Source organism: Pongo pygmaeus, chromosome 10 (assembly GCF_028885625.2).
Source record: "Pongo pygmaeus isolate AG05252 chromosome 10, NHGRI_mPonPyg2-v2.0_pri, whole genome shotgun sequence".
Lineage (NCBI taxonomy): Eukaryota > Metazoa > Chordata > Mammalia > Primates > Hominidae > Pongo > Pongo pygmaeus.
In genome coordinates this window covers 9426410-9445287 of record NC_072383.2, presented here as the reverse complement: position 1 = coordinate 9445287, position 18878 = coordinate 9426410, and the positions used below count along the sequence as shown (strand labels likewise).

Below are 18878 nucleotides of genomic sequence, written 5' to 3'. Positions count from 1 at the left end.
CTTTACATACAGGAGTCCCGGGCCGGAACAGACGCCCAGTTTGCGATTTCACCAGAGTCTGCCCTTCCTCGTCCCGCTGCTCCTCGTCTTAAGGAGCTCTGCTGCCACACAGCACTGCCCTCACCTTCTTCGCCAGCGGAATTGCTACGCTGAAAGCCAGGCCCCGGGAATCAGGGCAAACGCCGCTGAATTTGAAACTGGCGGGTCCCCTCAGTGAAAGGCTGCCGGAACAACCCCCGCCGCTGCGCATGCGCACTCCGGGACACGCGCGCGCGCGCGAACACAGCCATCGGCAACTAGAGGGGCGTGGTTTGCGCGCTCCGGAACTTGGATCTCAACCCCAGGGCTAGGTGCCTCCTCCCGCTGCTTTCCGCCAGCTGCGGGGCGTGAGATTAATCCCCGCCGATTAGCGCCAGGTGTACTAAGCGGTGGATGGTTGCCTGACCAGATGAAACATCAGCCGATGTTCTAACGCCCAGGGACGGGCGCTGTTCCCGAGACGGGAAACCTGTCTTCTGACCCCGGCTATAGTCGGCCTCCGGAGGTCTGCAGCTCGGTTATTTTACCTCTGAAACGGACGACACCTGCCCCGCGCACCCCAGCGGCTCCTCCACGCGGAGAGATGGTGTCAGTGAAAGGCTGTCTAGATGACGAGTTTATGAAATTGTTTCTGGCCTGTGCCGGGCACGACCTTACAGAGAACCCAGAAGATGAAACCTCAGCCCTGCCAGGAGCTCACCTGCTAATTAGGAGGACAACGCATCACCTCATCTCCCTAGACTTTGCTTCTCCTTTATTCAGTGAGGGATTGGACTAGCTGGTCCTTAAGAACTTTTCAGTAAGTCTGGTTCTGGGAGATGATCAATGGGATCATCTTATGCTATGAGCTTTCCTGGAATGACAGGTAATTGGTGCACCTTCCCAGCAGGGTCTGGGAGAGTTGCTGGGACTTGAAGGAAAGGGTTTCGGGGAGAGGAGCCAGTGTTACAAACTGTCAAAAAGCTTGGAGGTGGGAATTTACAAAAGGTGAGTGTCCAGGGTCAGTTTGTCACCTGCTTCCGACTTGGGCAGTTTAGAGAAGGCGAGGAATACCCTTCAGGGTCTTGGGATGTGGCCCAGCAAAATCCTTACAGGGTCTTTGAAGTCTTAGTTTTAAGTTTAGAATTAATGGGCAGAGTATTTAAATAGCCATTTCTCCAAAAATGTACAAATGGCCCACAGGCCCATAAAAACGTTGCATTCTACCCTACAACATCTGTTTTTGTATAAAAACAAACTTTAAAAATAACTGTTGTCTGGTAAATTGACACCTCTAGAATAGAAGGTACGCTAGGTTTTTTAGCCTATCGCTTCAGCCCCCATCCCACACATGCACACTCCTAGGGTATGAATCATCCAATTTAAGCACCACCATTAGAGAAATAGAAAGTGATAGTATCTGGAATTTGTGGGTTCTGGGTCTCACTGACTCAAGACTGAAGCCGGAAGCCCTCGTGGTGAGTGTTACAGTTCTTAAAGGCGGCGTGTCCGAAGTTTCTTCCTTCTGGTGGGTTCATGGTCTTGCTGGCTCAGAAGTAAAGCTGCAGACCTTCACCATGAGTGTTACAGCTCTAAAGACGGTGCGTAGTGGAGTTTTTTCTCCATTCCAGTGCAGTCATAGCCTCCCCAGCTTCAAGAATGAAGCTGCAGACCTTTGTGGTGTTAATAGCACATTAATGCACTGTACAGCTAAAGAGCGAAACAACCACACTTTCAGAGCTTGGAAAGACAATCCTGATGTAGTTACCGCTATGGGCTTGGGCAGCCTGCTTTTATTCTCTTCTCTGGCTCCACCCACATCCTGCTGATTGGTCCATTTTACAGAGAGCTGATTGGTCTGTTTTACAGAGAGCTGATTGGTCCGTTTTGACAGGGTGCTGATTGGTGCGTTTATAATCCCTGAGCTAGACACAAGTTCTCCAGGTCCCCACTAGATTAGCTAGATACAGATTGTCGATTGGTGTATTTACAAACCGTGAGCTAGACAAACAGTGCTGATTGGTGCATTTACAAACTTTGAGCTAGATACAGAGTGCCGATCGGTGCATTCACAATCCCTTAGCCAGACATAAAAGCTCTCCAAGTCCCCACCAGATTAACTAGATACAGAGTGCCGGTTGGTGCATTCACAAACCCTGAGCTAGACACAGGGTGCTGATTGGTGTGTTTACAAAGCTTGAGCTAGATACAGAGTGCTGATTGGTGTATTTACAATCCCTTAGCTAGCCATAAAGTTTCTCCAAGTCGCCACTAGACTCAGAAGCCCAGCTGGCTTCATCCAGTAGATGCCTCACAGGCCGCAGGTGGAGCTGCCTACCAGTCCCGCGCAGGGCGCCCGCACTCCTCAGCACTTGGGCGGTTGATGGGACTGGGCACCCTGGATCAGGGGGCGGCGCTCCTTGGGGAGGCTCTGGCCGCGCAGGAGCCCATGGCTGGGGCGCGGGCAGGTGGCTCAGGTCGCGAGCCCTGCCCCCCGGGGAGGCAGCTAAGGCCCGGCGAGAAATGGAGTACAGCAGCTGCTGGCCCACGTGCTAAGCTGTTCACTGCCTGGGGCTGGCCGCCTGCCGCTCCGAGTGCGGGCCCGCCTAGCCCACGCCCACCGGGAGCTCGCGCTGGCCCGCAAGCGCCCAGCGCAGCCCCGGTTCCCGCCCACGCTTCTCCCTCCACACCTCCCTGCAAGCTGAGAGAGCTGGCTCTGGCCTTGGCCACCCCGGAAAGGGGCTCCTACAGTGCAGCGGCGGGCTGAAGGGCTCCTCAAGCCCGGCCAGAGTGGGCGCCAAGGCCGCGGAGGCGCCAAGAGCGAGCCAGGGCTGCGAGAGCTGCCAGCAGGCTGTCACCTCTCAATAGGACGTGAAGGTCGGTCGGGGTCTGGTTGTAGAAGGCTTTAAACAACAAGCTAATAAATTTATACTTCACACTGTAGACAAGTTGCAAGTCACTGAAACATTTTTAAACAGAGGAGTGAATTTGCAAATGCAGTGTCTTGGAAATATTAACCTGGAAGCAGTGTGAAGGATGGTTTGGTGGGGAGAGACCAGAAGCAAGCAGCCAAGTTGGGTTGTGCAGTAAACCAGACAGTGCAGTAGAGGCTTGGACCTCAAGAGTGACAATAGACATGGAGAGGACAAAGGCTGTACCCACCAGGCTGTAAATCTGCATTGTGTCCCTCCATCCTCCCCTCGCTTCTGCCCTGGAGGCTTATATTTAGAGAACTGTACTCCTAACGTGAGGCTCTGGGCTTTGTCTCAAAGGTAAAGGCAAAAGTTCCTTAGGTGGACTACCTCTGCATTTGTTATTAAACAGCCTTAGATGATGCCATTAATTGAATGAACTCAGAGACCTTCTTGATAAACTCCTCTCAAAACTGAGGGCTAGGAAGAAAAGTTCTTGTACTAATGTAGAAATATTTTCTATAACCGAACAGTGAGAGCTGTAGAAACCCATTATGCATTCTTCTTTGCCTTCACTGCTAGTGATCTCAGGACTAAATATTGTACATTGTTTTAGTTTTCTTTGGCCAGCATTTTTTAATTTTGTCGTTCTTGTTCTCATTCCTTCTTGCTAATTTGAAGTGCATGTTCTAATAAAGTCTGACTGCCTGGCGGGCGGATCACGAGCTCGGGAGATCGAAACCATCCTGGCTAACACGGTGAAACCCCGTCTCTACTAAAAATACAAAAAAAAAATTAGCCAGGCCTGGTGGTGGGCGCCTGTAGTCCCAGCTACTTGGGAGGCTGAGGCAGGAGAATGGCGTGAACCCGGAAGGCGGAGCTTGCAGTGAGCCGAGATCATGCCACTGCACTCCAGCCTGGGCGACAGAGTGAGACTCCGTCTCAAAAAAAAAAAAAAAAAAAAAAAAAGGTCTGACTGCCTGGATCCAGATATTCCCCACTCCACCATTCAACTGGCTGGATGACCTTGGCCTATGACTTAAGCCTTCTGAGTCTCTGCTTTTCTCACGAATAAAATAAAGATAATAATAGGACCTATGTTCTAGAATTCTTATGAGATAAATGAGATAATCCTGTTAACATAAAGGGCTTAACATCTTACATGTCATTGTGGAAGCTTAACAAATGGTAGCTATTACTGATATGAATTGGGTTTGGTTTCAGTGTTCCTCTGCTTTTATTATAAATTTCCTTAGATCCTCTTCTAGAAGGAGAGCATGTAGGAGGTACAAGTTTGTTTTCAACAAGCAATTCTCTCGGGAACTAAGAGTGAGAACTCAGTCACTCCTGCCATAACGGCAGCAAGCCTTTCATGAGGGATGTACCCCCATGGTCCAAATATTGCCCGCCAGATGCCACCTCCAACACTGGAAATCAGATTTCAACATGAGACTTAGTGAGGCCAAACAAACCACATCCAAACTGTAACACCTAGCTAGTGGGAAAGGCTCATGAAATGTGCCTGTGCTGTAAGAGAAAACGTTATTAGAGACCAGATTGTTCTGTCCCCAAGACCTTACATGCCTCACTCTGGAACAGCGCATGATGCACCCTAATAATATTTACTTCTCCGAACCCTAGTTTCTTGGATTATTATGTCTATCTTGATATATTACTTTAGCTCATTAAGCCACACCGTAGTGGGGGTGGGACATGTTGTTTCTTCACACAATAGGTTGTTGTACTTAGTCAAACTAAATTTTCAGTGGTGGTTGAAAATTGGGGGAATAGAACTCAGGAAGGTGGTAAAAGCTGGATATATGGATTTGATCACCCCTTGGAAACAACAACAACAAAAACATCTAAACTAAAGCTATGGAGGTAGTAAGATTACTGAAAGGAAAATTTCCAAAAGGAAGGAGGTATCCACATGTAAAAGAATGAAGTAGGATCCTTGTCTTATACAATATATCCAAATTAACTTAAAATGGATTTTCTAAAGTTAAAATGGATGAAGTTAAAAATTAAAGTTAAAAGCTATAAAACTATAAAACTGGTAGAAGAAAACAGAGGGGAAAAGCTTTATGACATTGCATTTGGCAATGATTCCTTGGCTATTACACCAAAAGCACAGGCAACAAAAAAATTGATGATAAGGGATTTGTAAAATAACATAAAAATAGATGAATTGGACAACAACAAAAGTTAGAACTTCTGTGCGTTGAAGGGCAAGATCAACAGAGTGAAAAGGCAACCTACAGAATGGGAGCAAGTATTTGTAAATCATCTATCTGATAAGGGGTTAATAACCAGAATATATAAAGAACTTCTATATCTCAGCCACATGAAAACAATCTGATTAAAAAATGGGCAAAATATTTAAATAGATATTTCTCCAAAAAGATGTGCTAATGGCCCACAGGCACATGAAAAGATGCTCGACATCCCAGTCACTGGGAAAATGCAACTCAAAGCCACAATGAGGTACCACTGCAATCCATTAGGATGGCTAGTATTACACACACACACACACACACACACACACATACACACACACCCAGGCACAGTGGCTTATACTTGCAATTCCAGCACTAGGGAAGCTGAAGCAAGAGGATCACTTGAGGGCAGGTGTTCAAGACCATCCTGTGTAACATAGTGAGACGAGATCTCTGCAAAAAATTTAAAAAAATATTAGAGGGGAATTGTGGCACACATCTGTAGTCCCAGCTACCCAAGAGGCTGAGGTAGGAGGATTGTGTGAGCCCAGGAGTTCAAGGCTGTAGTGAGCTATAATTGCACCACTCCACTCCAGCCTGGGTGACAGAGCAAGACCCTGTCTCAAAAAAAAAAAAAGGAAGAAACCTCAACCCAAAAGGAACAAAACAAAAAATAAATGATGGCAAGGATATAGAGAAATTAGAACTTTTGTACATGGCTGGTGGGAATGTAAAATGGTGTAGCCACTATGGAAAAAAATTAAAAATAGAATTACCATATGATCCAACTGTTTCACATCTGGGTATATAAACAACAGAAGTAAAAGCAGTGTCTTGAAGGGATTTTTGTACACCTGTGTTTATAACAGCATTATTCGCAACAGCCAAAAGGTGGAAGCAACCCAAGTGTCTATTGACAGATGAGTGGATAAAGTGTGGTATATACATACAATGGAATATGATTCAGTCTTGGAAGGAAGTTCTGACACATGCTACGACATGGCTGAGCCCTGAGGCTATTATTTGTATTAGTGTTCTCCAGAGAAACAGAACCAGCAGGGGGTGTGTGTGTGTGTGTGTGTGTGTGTGTGTGTGTGTGTGTGTCTCTACACAGAGCGAAAAAGAGGCTTAAAGAATTAGCTCATGCAGTTGTGGAGGACTGGTGAGTGAAAATCTGATTGTATTGGCTGGCAGGCTGGAGACCTAGGGAAGAGTTATGGTTCAAGGCCAAAGGCAGTCTGCTGGCTCAACTCCTTGTTCAGGGGAAGTCAGTCTTTGCTCTAGTAAAGTCTTCACTTAATTGGATGAGGTCCACCCACATTACAGAGGTTAATCTGCTTTACTTAGAGTCCATTGATTTAACTATTAATCTCATCCAAAAAACACCTTCACAGAAACACCCAGAATAATGTTGGCCAAACGTATGGGTATGGTGGCTCAGCCAAGTTGACACATAAAATTAACCATCACATTATACTCAGTGAAAAAGCCAGTCAAAAGACAAATACTGTATGATTCTACTTACATGAGGTTGCTAGAGTAGTTAGATTCATAGAGACAGAAAGTAGAAGAGTGATTGTCAGGGGCTGGGGGAAGGGCAAATAGGGAGTTGTTTTATGGGTGTAAGAATGTCAGTTTTGCAAGAGGAAAAGTTCTGGAGACTGGTCGCACAACAATGCGAATATACTCAACATGAATGAAGTGTACATTTGAACAGGGTTAAGGTACATTTTATTATGTACATTTTATTAAAATTTTTTGAAAAAAAATGAACAGAGAATGACCTTTAAGAAATGTCCACATTTGAAGATGGGAAAGGAAGATGAGAGAATGATGAATCAGTGAAATAGAAGGCAGTTTACAGCTATCTGAGCCAAAGGACAAAATGATCAACACTGAAATATAGTACAGTCAAAGTGAACACTCATTAGAAAAAAGTCTCCTGGGTGTGATCATTCAAAGGGCAACTGCATTGAGTTGAGTGTTAATACATTAGTTTGAACAAAACCACTTTGCACGGTGAAGATGACTCTAGGTGATGTGGTTAAAGGAGGAAACCTGGAGGGGCGGAGAGAAACAGGAGAGGAATGGACTTGAGGGTGGAAGGAAAGGAGACCATGCAAAGGAAGACTCTGGAGATACAGGCAAAGTGAGAGGGCCACTTTTGCCTCTGCCTTTGACATTTCCTCCTGCCGGGTAGCCTGACTTGGTCAAGATTCTAAAAGTTATGAGATAAGGGGCCCCATAAATCAGACTAAGCTGGGGCGGCTGCCTTAAGAATGTGCAGCTAGGGACTGGTGGCAAGAAACAGACCATGGCAGGGTTGGAGAGATCCTCAAGGAGTCCAAGCCTGAAGTAAATTGCAGTGGAAGCCAAAATGTCAAAGACAAAGTACAAAGCTAGGCTGAAGACCAAGTGGACAAATGCCAATGCACAGTCATGGGCTGCATAACGATATTTCAGCCAACAACAGACTGCATATAGGAAGGTGGTTCCATAGATTATAACAGAGCTGAGCAATTTCTGTGACCTAGTGGCATAGTAACTATCATAACATGGTAGTACAATGCATGACTCACATGTTTGTGGTGGTCCTGGTATAAGCAAACCTGAGCTGCCAGTGTATAAGAGTATAGCTTGGAGAGTTACATACAGTACACAATACTTGATAATGATCATAAATGACTGTTACTGGTTTATGTGTTTACAATACTTTTATTATTATTTTAGAGTGTACTCTTTCTAGTTTTGTTTTGTTTTTGAGACAGAGTCTCGCTCTGTTGCCCAGGCTGGACTGCAGCAGCATAATCATAGCTCACTGAAGTGTTGAACTGGGCTCATGCCATCCTCTCACCTCAGTCCCCCAAGTAGCTGGACAACAGATGCACACTATCACACCCAACTAATTTTTTTTATCTTTACTTTTTGTAGAGACAGGTTCTTGCTCTGTTGTCTAAACTGGTCTTGAACTCCTGGCTATATGTGATCCTTCTACCTTGTCCTCCCAAAGTACGGGGATTACAGGTGTGAGCCACCATGCCCGGCCTCTGCTTTCCAAAAACGAAGCTGACTGAAAAGCAGATTCAGCCAAGATCCTTCAGGAAATACCCCAGAAGGAAGCATTGTTATCATAAGACGCGGCAGCTTCATACGTGTTACTGCCCCTGAAGACCTTTCAGTGAGACAACACGTGGAAGACAGTGATATTGATGATCCTGACCCTGTTTAGGCCTGAGCTAATGTGTGTGTTTGTGTCTTAATTTTTAACAGAAAAGTTTAAAAACTAAAAAAAAAATTTTTTTAAATAGAAAAAAGCTTATAAAGAAAAGCTGTACAGTTGTGTTTTAAACTAAGCGTTATTACAAGAGTCAAAAAGTTTAAAAAATTAAAAGGTTTATAAAGTGAAAAAGATACAGAAACCTAAGGTTAATTTATTGAAGAAAGAACAATATTTTAACAAATTTAGTGTAGCCTAAGTGTCCTACTGTTGATAAAGTCCACAACAGTTTGCAGTAACGTCCTAGGCTTTCACCTGCACACAACACACACTCCCTGACTCACCCAGAGCAACTTCCAGTCCTGCAAGCTCCATTCATAGTAAGTGCCTGTGTGTGGGAAAACCACCTCCAACGTGTTTTTCTTCTGCTCTCACACCACAGCAACCATCAACATGGAAGACTTCTATGACCACATATAGGGGAATTTCTCCCCACACACCAAGCAAGCAAGCAGCTCTGGAGGGGACACCAGCTAGGTGTCCTCCAGTTCAATTGTGACACCGCCTACCTGGAGATAGCATCAGATCCCACAGGTTGTAGGCTCAGTCTCCCAAGACTGTCCCCTCCTTCCCAAGATAGCAACTCCAGGTCTCTAGAACATCTGACCCACCAGCTTCAAGTTGGGGTTCCCATGACCTCTTCTTTGTGTTTGATTAATTTGCTAGAGTGCTCACACAACTCAGGGAAACACTTATGTTTACTGGTTTATTACAAAGGGTATTTTACATGATACAAATAAACAGCCAGATGAAGAGCTACATAGGGTGAGTCTGGAGGGGTCCCTAATCCAGGAGCTTCTGTGGAGTTGGGGTGTGCCACCCTCCTGGCATAGGGAAGAGTTTTGTCAGCCTCCACGTGTTCAGCTTTCTGGAAGCTCCGTGAGCCCTGTCCTCTTGAGCCTTCAATGGAGATATCATTGGGTAGACATGATTGACAACCATGTACAAATGCAACTGGACCAGAAGGAATGATCTAACACTAGTTGTCTGAGATGGGGAAACCCACCAAGGCTTATCCAGATTCTTCTTGGCCTCTCTGTGCAGCATTCCCACCTCCTAAGGATGGGGCAGGACCCTCTCTGGAATGAGGATCTTGTGTGCAGAGTCCTGCCTTGGGCAGATGAAAGGAGGGCAGGAGAAAGTCAGAGAGAGAGAGAGTCTGTTTGCTGAGCCTAAAGTGTCCCAGCACTATAACAAGACTATAATGAGGGCTATAGAAGTTATGAGCCAGGAACCCTGGACAAAGACATATAAATACTATAATGCTATAGTGCAGTTTAGAGGCATACCACTTTTATCTTTCAAACCATATGTTTACTGTACCTTTTCTTTGTTGAGACATTTAGAGACAGAGATACCATCATGTTGAAGTTGCCCACAGTATTCAGTATAGTCATGTGCTGCATGGGTGTGTAGCTTAGGAAATGTAAACTAAAGAAAAATGACCAAGGTGAGTCCTGATCATTTTAGGCTTATTTGCCAAGGTTGAGGACATGCCCAGGAAAGAACGTAGATCCACAGGAAACATTGTGTTTCATGCTTTTTCCAAAGAGGTTCTTGGGATCCCAATATTTAAAGGGAAAAGGCCAGGTATTGAAAGAAGAAGATACATTTTTAAAAGGGTATGGGTAGATAAGAGGCAAGCAGTTGCATTCTTTTGAGTCTTTGATTAGCCTTCACATGTAAGAGGGTAGGGGAACAGTCACTTAAACATTCATCTAGTTCAATGAATCTGCATTTTTCCGTAAGATAAACAGGCAGGGGGAGCAATCAGATACGCATTTGTCTCAGGTGAGAAGAGAGATGACTTATGTCTCTTGTTCCATGCCTGTGAAGATAAGCCACAATTTACATGGTCAGAGTGAAATTCAACATAACTGTCTTAGAGTAAACATCTTGGGGGCCCATAAAGAATTTCCTTAGTTTTTCTTTAATGTTATTGAATGACTGTTGGCATTCCACTGTCTAATATAAAGGTTCTGACTCTTGACATTTTAAATGCCTCAGATAAGTGCTTTACTATGAGACCAAAATTAGGGATCAAAGGTGACAAAAGCCAACTATACCTAAGACTCCTTTTAGTTATCTGATTTTTGAGAGCCTTGATAGTGTCTATTGCTTGTTACCTGTCAGGCATCAGACTGTGCCTACCTTATTGCAGGCAAACCCCTAAATAGACTACCTGCTCTTTGCATATTTGCAAAGAGATACTTTATGATCCAATTCCACCGGGCTGTTTAAAACTAGTATTGGCCGGGTGCGGTGGCTCACGCCTGTAATCCAGACACTTTGGGAGGCCACAGTTGAAGGATCGCTTAAGCACAAAAGTTCAAGGCCAGTCTGGACAACACTGTGAGACCCCATCTCTACAACAAATAAATTTTAAAAATTAGCCATGTGCAGTGGCACACACATGCAGTCCCAGCTACTTGGGAGGCTAAGGTGGGAAGCTCGCTTGAGCCTAGGAGGGCAAGGCTGCAGTGACCCGTGATCACACCACTGCACCTCTAGCATGGGTGGCAGAGTGAGACCTTGTTTCAAAACAATCAAACAAAAACTGGTATAAACAGTCTTCGTAAGTGGGGCTAGCAATGAGTAAATTATCCATGCATTGTAATAGTATTCCCCTGTTTAATTGCAAGCTTCTCAAATCTTTTAGTAAGATTTTTTCAAAAATGGTAAAGGAATACTTAAATATTTGGGGCAGTACAGTCTAGCAGTTTTGGAAGTTTGCCCTAGTCTCCAGATCTTGCCATTCAAGTGCAAAAACAACTGGGCTTTCTCCTCAATTAGTAGACACTGAACAAAAGCATCCTTTAATTCCTATGCTGAGAACCAGCCATAATCCCCCGGGGTAGCTGTAAGTGGGGTATATGGGTTAGCCACGATTGGGTGGGTATCGTGAACAATGTCATTAATAGCTCTCAAATTTGCACAAATTGATACTAATTGGAGTTTGGTTTCTTCACTGGCAAGATAGTGGTACTGTATTGAGACTGTCATGATTGAATAAGTCTGTGCTTTAGAAACCTGTGTAATCCCCCTGTATGACTTCTAATTCTTTACCTTTTAAGCAGTGTTGTTTTTATGTGGAATTAATGCTTTTTTAAATTCAATGTGCACAGGCTGAGCTTTGACTGCTAGTTCAGGTTCCCTGTCTTCCCAAACAGTGCTACTCCCTCTGTTGTAGACTTCCAGCAGGAATGGTTCTTGAGTTCTTTTCTCTGGCTGAATCACCAGTGCCTGTAGGCATAGGACATGTTTGGATGATTCTTAGATGGATTCTTAGATGTTGTTTCTCAGGAGCAAAAGTGACTTGGGCAGTTAATTTACATAACAAATCTTGGCCCAACAATGGAATAGGGCAATCTGGCATATACAGAAAGCAATACCTCAATCTTATATCCCTCAATTTATATTCTTAGGGCTTAAGAAAGAGTCTGTTGTAACTTCCCAGTGACTCCAGCCTTGGCTGGAAACATTGCTACAGTATCAACCAATAAGCAGTCATTTTGTTCCCCACTGTCGCTTGTACCCAGGGCTCCTGTAGGGAAATTATTGTTGCTCTGTTAAATCAAGTGGAGTCCCTGTACCCCATCAGTCTTCATCAGAGTCACAATCCTGCTCCACCATCTCCTTCTTTGGCGTATATTTCCCTTTTCCTCTCCCTTGTCTTTTTTATTACCATCTTTTCTCTGTAGCTGAGGGAGGCATACTTCTCATGTCCAGATTCCCCCACTGTAGGCACACTGGTCCTTGTCTAGGGATTCTTTTCTATTTCACCCCTCATCCTTATACCTTTTTGAACAGTCTCCAAAAAAATGGTTTCCTGTCTAGCTTTTCTTGTTTCTCTAGCATTGAAGTCTTTGTAAGCAATATCAGTAAACTGGGAAGGGTTCATTCCAACAGTCCCTTCCTACTTTTCTAATTTTCTGTTAATGTCAGAAGCACTTTGGCTGATGAAAGTTATATTTATGACCCAAACATGTTCCAGAGCCTCTGGATCAATATCTGAATGTTTTCTGTGAGCCTGATACACTTGTTCCAACCAAGCGGCTGGGTTTTCATTGGCCTCCTACCAGAGGTCATGGATGTTTTTTATTGAGGCTTTGCTGCTTAGGTACTCCCTTTCTTAGGAGTAATCCTACAGTCAAGATATAACCTCATTATTAAGATTTCATTTGAGTTTCACTAAGGAATTGCCTCTGGGGTGTTGGAGGACCCAGCAGGGTCTTCCTGGTATAGCCTTCTGGCTCCATCATTAGTCTTGTCTAAAAATAACCCCCTTTCATCATAAAATTTAATAATGCTTGTACACCTGCTATTGTGGAATGATGAGTAGAAAAAATACTGGTGAATATTTCAGTCATCTCCTATGGATCATCTCTATAGGATGGACTTGAATTTTGTTCAATTTACTTAGTCAAAGATAGAAAATGGTGAATAACCAAAATAGCCCAGGAGTATGGCCCTGTGCATTTAATCCTCCAGCGGGGAATTTGCATGACAGAAATTGTTCTGCACCATGAGGGTGTATGCTCTGGTCAAATTTAGTTGCCTTGTCAGGTCTTAAAAGGGGAGCCTATTTCTTGGCTACCTTTAAAATGAGGAGGGGCCACCGCACCCTGTAAGTCTGGATTATCTGGATAATCCTCTGGTGGAGGGGGCAGAGATGGGGCAACTCAGGATACTGTGCTGGTACTGCAGCTGGGGCCTCCATGGGAGGCTGCACAGGCGCCAGAGCAGGCTGCAATGGGACAGGCACCTGCAAAGCCTCAGCATCATTTGCCTGTGGAGGGTTTATAGTTGACAAGATTATCCTATCTCCTTCTCTTCCTCCTCAGGTGATGGAGAGTGAGGAGATTTTACCTGATTTGGTCCTGTTTGCACCATCAGCCAGCAACCTTTCTGGGAAGCATGCTTATTATGTACCAACATAAAAGCTTGAATACAAGGTATGCAGTCCCAATTTCCTGATCTCAGATAGAAATGTTCAAGCTGCATAACATTAAATTCAAAGAACCATGTAATGGCCACCTATCTTCCTCATGTGTCACGTACATTGGCCACACCTTATTGCAGTAGATTATCTTTTTTGTCATAGGGTTATCACTGTAGGCTGACCAGTCAGCCAATATGAACCACAGCGGGCTCTGAGAGGGGATTGATGAAAAAAACCTCCCATGGTGGACACAAACAAAACACAACCAAAATAAATGAAGCACTTTTCCAACCCAGGCTTTCACAAAGGAAGAGACTGGTATGGAGTCACTATGAGTCATTACTTCTACTGGTGGTACCACAAATGGTCCAAAGGCCCAAATGGTAAAGAAAGTAGACTACTACTTTGCACCCCAGTAAACTTACCTGGTTGTAGAGTTCATCAGCTCATCCAAAAAGCTAGTTTCCCAGCACTTTGGGAGGTCAAGGTGGGCAGATCACGAGGTCAGGAGATCGAGACCATCCTGGCTAACAAGGTGAAACCCTGTCTCTACTAAAAATACAAAATACAAAAATTAGCCAGGCGTGGTGGTGGGCACCTGTAGTCCCAGCTACTCGGGAGGCTGAGGCAGGAGAATGGTGTGAACCCAGGAGGCAGAACTTGCAGTGAGCCAAGATCGTGCCACTGCACTCCAGCTTGGGTGACAGAGCGAGACTCCATCTCAAAAAAAAAAAGAAAAAAAGAAAAGCTAGTTCCTTTCACCAACTAAAAGTGAAAGTAGGCAGTCAGCACTGAATGGGGGAAAGGAGGAAGTTTCCCTGAAGTAGAAAGAGTTTTGGCAGCCTATCTTTGGCAGACTTTGGGACTGTCTCTGCAGTTCCCTTCTGCCATGAGTAGCCAGTGCCGCGGAGCATTTGCCGCTAACCTCTGGTAATGTGAGTGAGTTAGCCCTGACCTGCTGCCGCCATCAATTGCTCCACCTCTTGGGAACCAAGAAGTCCTCCCAACAATATGGATGAGTTAGTCCTGGTAGGAAGCTGTGACCAATTGCTTTGTCTGTTGGGAGCTGACAGGGTGCAAACAGCCCAGAGCACACGGCTTCTGGCTGGGCTTGCCGAAATTTGTAACCAAACCCAGATCTAGGCCACTTGTTGCTTGAAAGCCAAAAGTCTAGAGATGAATGTTGGTGAAAGGGAAAGTTAGCTATATTCAGGAAGCCAAAAACTCGAGGGAGGCTGTGAACTCATCTTGAAAGACCACCTCTCTGATCCGGGAGGTTTTAAGGGAAATTAGGAGCAGGGCAAACAATGATCGAAGCATTTCACAAAAACTTTTTGTTACTAAGCCTGACCTAACCTGAAAATAGCCTTAGCTTTTTTTTTCTCTCTCTCTTTTTGGACACAGGGTCTCACTTTGTCACCCAGGCTGGAGTGCAGTGATGTTATCTTGGCTCAGTGCAGCCTTGACCTCCTGGACTCAAGTGATCCTCCTGAGTAGATAAGATGACAGGCATGCACCACCATACCTAGCTATTATTATTATTAATTATTATTATTATTTTTGTTTGTGTAGAGGCAGGGTCTCACTTTTTTGCACAGGCTGGTTTCATCCTCCTGGCCTCAAGCAATCCTCCTACCTCAGCTTCCTGAAGTGCTAGGAATACCAGTCTAAACCACTGTACCTGGCTGATCAGAGCATTCTTATGACATGTGTGAAGTCTCAGGCAGGCAGGCAGGCAATCACTGTTTTCTTGGTCAATGTTGTATGACTTTCTGCAGGTACCATCAGGCTATTCTTATCAAGCCACTCAGCCCATTCCCAGAGTTGTTTGTCAGTGTTTTTTCTTTTATGTCTGCTGAAGGTCCTGTATTTCTGAGGCTGTTTTTAATGAATAATCTACAGTCTCAGGAAACGCAGTAACTGTGTTCAAGCAAACAAGCTTTTCTCTAACATAGAGTCAGTACTGCTACAGTTTTTTTTTTTTTTTTTTTTTTTTGAGACAGAGTCTCTCTCTGTCACCCAGGTTGGAGTGCAGTGGCGTGATCTCTGCTCACTGCAAGCTCTGCCTCCCGGGTTCACGCCATTCTTTTGCCTCAGCCTCCTGAGTAGCTGGGACTACAGGCACCCGCCACCATACCTGGCTCATTTTTTTTTGTAGTTTTAGTAGAAACGGGGTTTCACCGTGTTAGCCAGGATGGTCTCGATCTCCTGACCTCACGATCCGCCCGCCTCGGCCTCCCAGAGTGCTGGGATTACAGGCATGAGCCACTGCACCCAGCCATGTACTGTTCCAGTTTTATCCAATAGTGCATACAATTTAGAAGCAGTGAAAAACATTCTGATTATGACCAACTTCAAAGATGTAATGTCAGTCCATTCTGGCCAATGTGGAAACAGGTTCTATGGTCTTTCCATATCTTTCGGTGTTCTCAGAACCAAGTTTCAATAGCCTTAATATTTCATTACTTTTGAGAAAAAAAAAAGTTGCCCTCTGACTTCATGCCAGAAAAACTGCTAAGGATTTTATATTATCTCCTTAAATCCTCACAGCAATGTTGGTAGATTAAGTCAATCCCTCAGGATTGGGTTTGCCTGTGATAGAAAACTCACACTCCCTTGCCCCCTTATGAACAAAGTCTGAAGGTAAACTGTGCAAAATGATGAATGGCTCTGCTAGCATAAGTGATCTAGGTTCTTTCTATCTTTTGGCTCTTCCGCCTTTTAATATATCACTTCCTCCTGATGGTTTAAGATCACTGTTTAGCCCCAGGCATTGTGTTTCATTCTAGTTGTGAAGAAGACAGGCAGGATATAAATGCATGTGCCCTTGCTCTTTAAGAATACTTCTTGAAAGTGCCATATGGGACTCTGCCTTCCACTGCTTGGTCAGAACTTAGTTACGTGGCCACACCTAGCTGCAAGGGAGGGTGGAAAACATATTCTCCATTCTAGACAGCTGAATGCATGGCTTTTTAAAAAGGAAGAAGGGTATTGGAGGACAGTTCCACAGAGGTGTTATAAATACCATTTTGTAGATGAGAAATCAGGTGCAAGGCAATTGAGCTCTGACCTTTGAAGGAGCATAAAGAACTAGTCAGGAATACCTGTGTTCTTTTCCAGTGAATTCACAGCTGGAGTCACCCCAGCAGTGGCATCTGGGGTGCCACTGCTGGCATCAGGGGAGTTCCCACAAGGGAGTACCCCAAACCATCCCAAGATGGGACCAGTTGGAATCCCAAAGAAAGAAGCACTAGATGCCAGGGTGATCAGTTCAAAGCATTTATTACGAGAACTTAGGTAGAAACTAGGTTTCACCATTTCCTCCAGATAGGCAGTTAGGGAAAGAGGTGCTCTACCTAGTGAGGTGTGCAGCACGAGGATCAGTGAATGGAGTTGATGAGAGATTAAGGCATTTGGCTCAGGGCCTGGCCAGTTCCTCTCAGTGTTTGGGGCAACAACCTAAACACCTTTGTAGGTATCTGGGAATGTTCAAAGCCTAACCTTGGGTTCCAGCCTGCAGGGCAAATTGTGCAGCTGATGGGGTCACAGAACAGTTGAGGCACGCTCTGTTTCTTGGTTAGGACAGATAAAGGGAAAACGGAGTTCCCTTCAACTACTATGTGGTAGAGGGAACAAAGTTTCAGAATGATTTTAAAAACTAAATTAGAATGAACTTCAGTTATTCCAACAATAGCATAAGTTGCTCTACGGCAATCTGATGTGCTTTCTTACATGATGAGGGCTGTAGTCAGCAGCACTCCACTGTATGTAACCCACAGCCCACCTTCTTATGCTGTCATCCATAATCCAAATATACCCAAGGGAGTGTGGCGACCCTGTGAATTTCACCCAGCACGTGTGGAGATGGAAAAGGGAATTGAAAACCAAACCCGATGCTGCTTTGCCACCCTACTCTCTTCTTGTGTCAGTGAAACCTTTCCTGAAAACTCAAGGAGATGCTTCCAGAACTGTTCTGTCACTTGGGCTTACCCCTAGTGTAGATATTGACAGCCAACAGTTTCCTAGGGAGATAAGAGACAAGAAGCCTAAGGTATCTTCCAAGATCAAATCTACCTTGTTAGTCCTAATCCAAAGTTGTCCATCCCATTAAACCAAAGGTGGGAGAATCTACTATGGAGTGGCCTTACTGACATCCAGACAGATAACTGGAATAAGCTTTAGCCCCCAGTTCTAAATATTCACAGTGACTCACAAGTGGTTCGTAGATAGACCCAACTTCTTCAGGTGGACTTTGGTGCTTGTGCCTCCGTTGACCTTGTTAACCAAAAAGTGACTGCGACATGTCTCAATCGATTACAGGTTTATTTAGCCAAAGTTGAGGACACACTGGGTCCCTGCACTGCCTTCTTCCGTGTTGGTCTCCTGAAAGCCTCTGCTTAAGGAGGTCTCCATGGCCATCTTTAGCATCTCAGAGTGAATTAAATCCCCCTTTCTAAGGGCGTTTTCCTGTGAAGCTTTATTCTCTGTGACATAAGGGGAGAGGGATTTTTAGAGAACCTGGGTTGGCGGGGGCTTTAGAGGAGAGGGGGGATTCTCAGGGGATTTCCCTCTCCCCAGAGATACGTCTCTCCATGAAACAAACAAACAGAAAGCACCCAGCACAGTGCACAGCACACAGTCAGTGCTCAGGAAGTGTTGGTTCCCTGTCTGCCTACTGCAGTTGGTACAAACAGCACTCAGGGTGCCAAGCTTCAGTTTGGTGAAGAAAAGCATAGCCCACATTCCAGTTCCCGGGCCTCGTCCTCAAGGCTAAGGGGAGCTCAGGCCCTGGCACTGCTTGTCCTGAGGACAGGCCAGCACGTCCTGTGCCTGGTGGTCCCCAGAAATGCTGTTGCCTGCCTGCTGCCACTCTGCATCTCAAACTTATCCCCCCATGCCTTGCCAAAGCCCACGCCATCTCCCTCCCCTCCCAATCCACCTGGAGCTCCCACCTGTCATCTTTCCTTCCCACTGCGGGGCGGGTGGCGATCTGCAGGCCTCCCCGGGAGAGAACTACCCCTACCCTGCCTCAAAGCCAGGGGCACTGATCCAGCTCTCAGCTCCAAGAAGATGGACTGGGATCTTCCCTTGATGCCTTCTGGGGTCTGAGGATAAAGATGGAGAGAGGCACTGAGCTGAGCACAAACAGGAAAAGGAAGAGCTCATGGCTCAGAGCTGAAGAAGACAGGACCCAGTGAGCAGAGGACCCTGTCCCCATAGGGAAAGACATGTTCTGGTACAGGCAGGTCTGGAGTTCAGGAAGGATTCAGGCTCAGTAGGGACTCCGGCTCACTGCCCTCTGCTTGGGAGAGCAAACCCTCCTAGGTGAGGTTTCTTCTCTGTGCCTTTACTCCAGGGAGCTGATGTCAGAATCAAGGGCACTATCAAAATAGGATGCCACAGACGTCTCAGCTGTGCCAAACTAATGCTCAAAGACCCAGCTATTGCAGCTGGGGGTGGGAGGGCAGGCCCTCACAGGTGGGCCTCCTCACAGGCCCACCCTGCCCTTTATG

General features: G+C 45.4%; 1 protein-coding gene and 1 long non-coding RNA gene across 6 annotated transcripts in view; one reads left to right on the top strand and one right to left on the bottom strand.

Moving 5' to 3' along the window:
• Nucleotides 1–3994, bottom strand: part of DDX11 (DEAD/H-box helicase 11) — a 34627-nt gene extending 30633 nt beyond the window's left edge. For 3 of the 5 annotated variants that reach the window (XM_054444086.2, XM_054444081.2, XM_063672401.1), the window contains exon 1: nucleotides 1–3994. The gene's annotated coding sequence lies outside the window, so the exon portion shown is untranslated. The other 2 variants (XM_054444083.2, XM_054444084.2) reach the window with 2 other exon arrangements.
• LOC129010160 (uncharacterized) overlaps nucleotides 247–18878 on the top strand; it is a 63224-nt gene continuing 44592 nt past the window's right edge. Inside the window, exons 1-2 of the long non-coding RNA XR_008492936.1 lie at nucleotides 247–904; nucleotides 13268–13378. This is a non-coding gene — a long non-coding RNA (uncharacterized LOC129010160). The remainder of the gene's footprint in view (nucleotides 905–13267; nucleotides 13379–18878) is intronic.